This window comes from Pantherophis guttatus, chromosome 8 (genome assembly GCF_059756535.1).
Source record: "Pantherophis guttatus breed Tessera chromosome 8, ASM5975653v1, whole genome shotgun sequence".
In the NCBI taxonomy this organism is placed as follows: Eukaryota; Metazoa; Chordata; class Lepidosauria; order Squamata; family Colubridae; genus Pantherophis; species Pantherophis guttatus.
Genome location: NC_142070.1, coordinates 27,125,055 through 27,131,637, shown reverse-complemented (window position 1 = coordinate 27,131,637; position 6,583 = coordinate 27,125,055). Strand labels below are relative to the sequence as shown.

The 6,583-nt window shown below is 37.5% G+C and overlaps 1 protein-coding gene across 4 annotated transcripts in view; it reads left to right on the top strand.

Annotated features, from left to right (window-relative positions):
* Positions 1-289: 289 nt before the first annotated feature.
* TRIM2 (tripartite motif containing 2) overlaps positions 290-6,583 on the top strand; it is a 56,586-nt gene continuing 50,292 nt past the window's right edge. Inside the window, exon 1 of one of the 4 annotated variants that reach the window (XM_034442368.3) lies at positions 290-348. The gene's annotated coding sequence lies outside the window, so the exon portion shown is untranslated. Of the gene's footprint in view, positions 530-1,031; positions 1,180-6,583 lie in introns of those variants that run through there. The other 3 variants (XM_034442365.3, XM_034442367.3, XM_034442369.3) reach the window with 3 other exon arrangements.

Genomic DNA, 6,583 nt, shown 5'->3' with positions numbered 1-6,583 from the left:
TTTGGACATTTTCTAAGAAGGGACATGAGACTGAAATTCTTATGGATGTAGTTCCTTATGTTGCTTTTGCTACAATTACATTTCATGTGTCGGTAGTAGGGAAAAACATGACCAGTTTTCATTGTTTTTTTTTTTTCCTTTTAAAGCTTAGGATGCAAATGTCACATCTGCTTCAAAGGAGACGCCTTAATCTGGGACATATAGATTATGCAATGTTTCCATGGCAACAGTTGGGGGGAAATTTAGCTCTCTGCAGTTTCCACAGAAACTGCTCCCTGCGGAGACAGGTGCCTTGGAGGGAAGGGAAATGAAAGGGATCACGTGGTCGCTGCAGCCCGGAGCCGGCGGGTGAGCGTTTGTAATGCGTGCTGTTTTCCATGCAGGGAGCGGGGTTTGGTTCTTTGCCTGGGCCTACATGGAGGCGCTGTGGTTGGGAAAAGCCACATTCCGGGAGAAATCTGATATCGAGCACACCAGCTGTTAATTTGCAGCAGTTTAAGAATAATTTTTACATGGAGACATTCTATCGGTAAACGAAAGCGCCTCGTTTTACGCTTTTTTAATTTTTTCCCCCCAGCAAGTAAGAAAGAAAAAGGGTGATTCGGGATAGGAGATTCTAATCTTTTGGTGGCTCTTTTGCATTCATGAATTAAAATGCATGTTTAGGAATCACATTTATGTAGTCGGGGGGGGGGGAGAATTATTTGTGAATGGTTTTGTTCTAGATTAATATAATGCTTTGTTTTGTTTTACATGTGTGTTTGTTAAGATGCAATAGCATGACCCTTTTATTGAAATAAAGCAGGATTGTGGTTTCATTTGGTCGAGTGCTCAGAGGCAAAATGTAGCATTTCGCTAAAGGCGTAATGCTGACAGATTAATGCACTGGCTATTTTTTTTCCTCCCTGCCTCCTTTTCCCCATCCTTTTTATGGAAAAAAAAACCACCTCCTAACGTGATTGTTAACTCTGACAGCTGTTTGGTGCACGCAAAGGGAAAAGCAGCAGGTAGAGAAGAGGGAGGATGGAAGCATGTAGGACTGAGTGGCTTTCAGATGGCGACCTCCTTTTTCCCCTGGCCTTGGGTTTATAAAAAGTGCCTTCAAAAGACTTTCTTTCCCATTTGTTGTTATTAATCGCCGGATCAGTGCACAGATCACGCAAACAATTGCAAATGTAGGTAAGTGTTTGTGGTTTCCTTGCTGATTTTTAGACTGTTAGTTGAGGGTAGTATTTTGGTTTGGATTCATTCCCCACCCTTTAGTAATGTTAGACTGTTAGTTGAGGGTAGTATTTTGGTTTGGATTCATTCCCCACCCTGTAATGTAACTAAAGTGTTCTTGTTGAAAGAGCAGTGTGTGACATGAAAGCCGAAGACGAAAGCTATTTTCTTAAAAAGGAAGTACTGACCCGTCTTTCAATGGAATGATTTGTGATGCGGAAAATTTTGGGAGCTCTGCAGAAGAAGTAATGATGTAGGGCGTTAATAAGAGAGCAGATTTGTTGACAAGTGAAATTATGAACTGGAGCCATTACTTTTTTTGAGAAACCTGTAAGCAATTACTTATTCCATAGAGCAGGAATGAATTTGTTAATCTAGTTGCCTGGTTTGGAAAAAAAAAATGAAAATAATTCAGAAGCGTTGCTGAGAAATTCTGCAAAATCTTGTGGAAAAGCTTGCAACAAATGGGCGTTTGTTATGGATTGTTAAACCTGTATGAGAAATGAAAAGAACAATGCCAGCAGGATGGTGAGCAGTGCTTTTGTTTTGTTTTGTTTTTATAATGAAGCCTTTTGTAATTTTATAAAGGGAGGATGATCTTTCAATGCCTCCCAAGCTTGAATGCCTAATACTAATGGTGCTTGGGAAACAGAAAAGTTGTTTTTTCTCAGTGATTTAGGCATGTAATTTAATGGTAAGAATTTTAACCTTTTCCTAGGGATAAATTTGTTTATTTATTACAAACTGATCCATCAAAGATGGATTTCTGGCATATTTAATAACACTCTTTTTGCTTGTTTGCTGATCTTTGTTTTTGTAATATACAGTTATATCAATCTGTGATTTTTAGAATACACAGCTTTCAATATCTCATATGTTTGAAGTGATTATTGTACTAAATAGATTTGTATTTGAAAATTATGCTCGGAATGCTTATAATTTCCTGTATGAAAATTGAAAAGAACAATACTAGAATGGTGAACAGTTTGCTTTAGTTTTATATCATGTTTATTTTAGGAATGTATTATTTGCTGAACAGCCATCTACTGCATCCTGTTCCTTAGCTATGTATGATACAATTTTTACATGGCTATTAAAAAAGGGATGTATGAGATGCCAAGAAAGCAATAATGTCACAGTTTGATGGAGTGAAATGTGCTGTGTAAATTCGAAAATATGCTATAGACAATAATTCAAAGTTATGGCAGCACTGAAAAAAAGGATTTATACCAGTCCCAAAATTATGGCCATTGCAGCATCCATTATGGTCAGAATTCCTGCGGTCACTTTGGATTATAACACCACAGCAAGATGTGTCGTGATCATTTCAAACCTTACCTGCCAGCCTCCCTTAAGCAAGGTCAATGGGCAGCTGGTAGGGAGGGTCTCAGATTGCTTTTTCTCCCAAGAGGCATATGGATCTTGTACTCTGTAGTATCCCTGCCTATTCTCCCTCCATAGTGCCTGCTTGTCTGTATACACCTGTGCGCCCCCAGCACTCCTTAATGGAGACTTTTGCCTGTTCCCACCTATGTGTACTGGGGGTTAGAACAGAAACTAGGATAACTGGATTTGCTTTTGCAGTCATGTGCCTTTGTGCTTTATGTCTACTTAGTGATGGCAATCCTGGTCCCAGTTGCCTTTGTAATCTGAGGGTTATCCATGCAATTAGTTGGGTTTACAATTTACGCTAAATCAACCCTTTTGAAACATGATGGATTCCTTTAAGATTCAAAATCAACCAAAGTTACATAGTAGATTATGTTTGAAATCTGGCTAAATATGGATCCAATTCAGGACTTTATTGTTTGCTCTATACAGCTTTTAGACTCTACATATTAGGTGATGATAGCTTTATTGGAGCATATATCCTTTACTATATTAAATAAAGACTCTGCTGGAATTACTGCACTAAACTAGAATCTATGGTAGCAATAGCACTTAGACTTATATACCACTTCACAGTGCTTTACCAGCCCTCTCTAACTGGTTTACAGAGGCAACATATTGCTTCCAACAATCTGGGTCCTCATTTTACCGACTTCAGAAGGATGGCAGGCTGAGTCAACTTTGAGCCCATCAAAATCGAACTGCCAAACTGCTGATAGTCAACAGTCAGCAGAAGTAGCAGTACTGCATTCTAACCACTGGGCCACCATAGGGGAAGTCTGAAAAATTGATCCTGCAAAAGTTTCTGGAAGGATGAGTAAAAACAAGCAGTAGAGGGTTTTTTCCTCTAGAAAATGGAATTGGGAGGTAGAATAAAGTGGAACACAACTGTACACAAAAAACTCAGCTTGTTTTAACAAAATTAAGAGTGTTTTTTAATTACTGTTGTTGTTGAACTCCCAGACTTTGAACTCTAAGGCTACCAGAGTCATTGACAGAGAGGGGCAGATATAGAAACTGAATAAACAAATAAAATATTCCCAGAGTCCAGTAAATTGAAAGGTATATCATTATTACAATGCTAATGATTGAAATAACATTCATGTCATTGGAGTGAAGACTTAAATAACACAAATGACATTACTTGATGCAAATGTTGCAATTTGCTTAATGATGTCATGCAAAATGTTGGAAAAAGAGAGTAAAAGGGAACATGCAGACAAAGGAGAAGAGGTTTGGTGTAATGGTTGAAGAATTAGGCTAGAAACTGGGAGACCAAGAGTTCTAATTCTACCTTAAACAGAAAGCTGTGTGACCTTGGGCCAGTCATTTTCTGTCAGCCCTAGGAAACAGGGTGGATTTGATTTAAATTGAGTTGATTTAAATCACAATTTAAATCATGATTTAAATCACTAGTAAAAAGGCTTGATTTAAATCAACTCGATTTAAATCATAATTTTTAAAGAGCAACTGTCATCTCTGCTACTCCTTTGACCTACTGTTGACTCACCGATAGTCCCAGTGTTGCAGAATATACAGCCTCATGCTACATAACTAAACTCCATTTCATGCTGAATAAACTAAATTATTTATGGATCTTAAATAGAAAACTATCTTACGATAGATTTTTACCCCAAAAGTTTTTTATTAAAATAAAATCAATAAAAATCAAAAAAATCCAATTTAAATAAAAAAAATCTGATTTTTTTTTATTTTTTTAAAAAAATCATTGATTTTTATCCACCCTGCTAGGAAAGAAAGAGTGGCAAAAAAATTCCAAAAATGCTTGCTAAGAAAGCTGCGGGGACTTGAAAGAAAAAAGAGAAAGAGAGAGATGGATCATAGCACATGGAAGATTATTACTGTTTGGAATGGAAAAGAAATAAATGGTAAAGAACATGAATGTAGTATAAGAAAGAAAAATAGATATGCTGTGTGTCTGAACTAAGGAAGAAATGTACTAGATGGGTATTTGTAAGGACTAAAATAAGGAAGTTAAGATGGTACAATTGTACCATTGAAACCTTGCCCATTCTTAAAGATGAATATATACTGTATAAAAGGAGCAGGACTTCATACCTTTGTGGCTGCCATTTTCACTTTTTTGACACATGCAGATGTGGATTCCCCTCTTCTAAATATGAATGAAGGTTGCTTGAATTTGAGGGTTTGATAACTACATGAAGAGAATAGCAATAACACTTAGATTTATATACCACTTCACAGTGTTTTACAGCACTCTCTAACTTACGGATGTCAAACTTGTGGTCCCTGGACCAGATGCGTCACGCTCTGGCCATATCCACCCGTGATTCAGCGAAGGAGGAAAAAGTCAAGATACGTGATGACAATGTAACACCATGAGTTTGACACAGAGGTGCAGATTCTACAGAATCGGCATATTTGCCCCCAACAATCTGGGTCCTCATTTTACCAACCTCAGAAGGAGGGAAAGCTGAGTCAACCTTGAGCCATTTGGCATCGAACTCCTGGTAGTGGGCAGAGTTAGCCTGCAATATTGAATTATAACCACTCTACCACCATGACTCCTTTATTTTACGTATAGTTTATTATTTTATATATAGTTATTTTTAAGTTGTTAAGTGAATCCTTTCAGTTATTTAGTAACACGGTTGTTAAGTCAGTCTGGCTTCCCCATTGACTTTGCATCTGAGAAGGTTGCAAAAAACTATCACATGACCCCAGGACATTGCAATCATCATAAATATGAGCCAGTTGTCCACGGCCAATTGTCCAATTCAGCCAGTTGTCTGAATTTTGATCACATGACCACGGGGATGCTGCAACAGTTGTAAACATGAAAAACAGTCATAAGTAACTTTTTTTCCAGTGCCATTATAATTTCAAATGAATGGTTGTAAGTCGAGGATTACATATATAACAAAAGCTTGTTAAGACAGTAGAGGTGTGTTGATTTGAGATGTAAATATAGTTTGTCTATTTTTGCATGCAGATGCTGTATTGCTAGCTAAGAATATAAATAATTTACAATGAATATGATACGCTAAGGACTATGGATCTGAAAGTTAATGTATTAATGGCTGGTTTTGTTTGACTAGAAAAAAATAGTACTTGCAAGTTATACATAAATACTAACAAAGTAGACAAAATACAGATGATCTTCACTTACCAGTCCTTCATTCAGTGACCATTTGAAGTTACAATAGTGCTGAAAAACAAGACTTAACAACTGGTCCTCAAAGTTGTACTGTTGTAGCATCCCTAGGGTCACATAATTACAATTCAGGTAGTTGGAAACTAGAGCATATTTATGATGGGCGCAGATGATGTACAGTTATCTGATTGTCATTTGCAGTCTTCACAGCCAGCTTCTCGCAAGCAAAGTCAATGGGGAGGCTGGCAGAAATCACAAGTTGCGGTCTCATGACATTGCACTTAATGGATATGCCGCTTAGCAATGGAGTTGACAGTCCCTAGTATGGGCAGTAAGTAAGGATTACCTGTAATGAATTTATGCTGAGTAAAGATAAAAAACATTTATAATGGCATAAAAGTGGTAAATAGTATATGGTTTATTGTGAGGACTGTATGTTAAAAGAGATGACAGGGTGATGCATATGAACATTCTTAGGTCTGTTATATGGTGTATAGTATATCACATACTTTTATGAAGTATAAAATTGAGGAATTCATGAAACGAGCATTGACAAATTTAAAAAACAAAAGGCAAAGTAATAACGAAAATACGCGGAATATGGTTTGCTTCGCTAGAAATTGAGTAAAGGTAAAGGTTCCCGTCGCACATATATGCTAGTTGTTCCTGACTCTAGGGGACGGTGCTCATCTCCGTTTCAAAGCCGAAGAGCCAGCGCTGTCCGAAGATGTCTCCGTGGTCATGTGGCCGGCATGACTAAACGCCAAAGGTGCACAGAACACTGTTACCTTCCCACCAAAGGTGGTCTCTATTTTTCTACTTGCATTTTTTATGTGC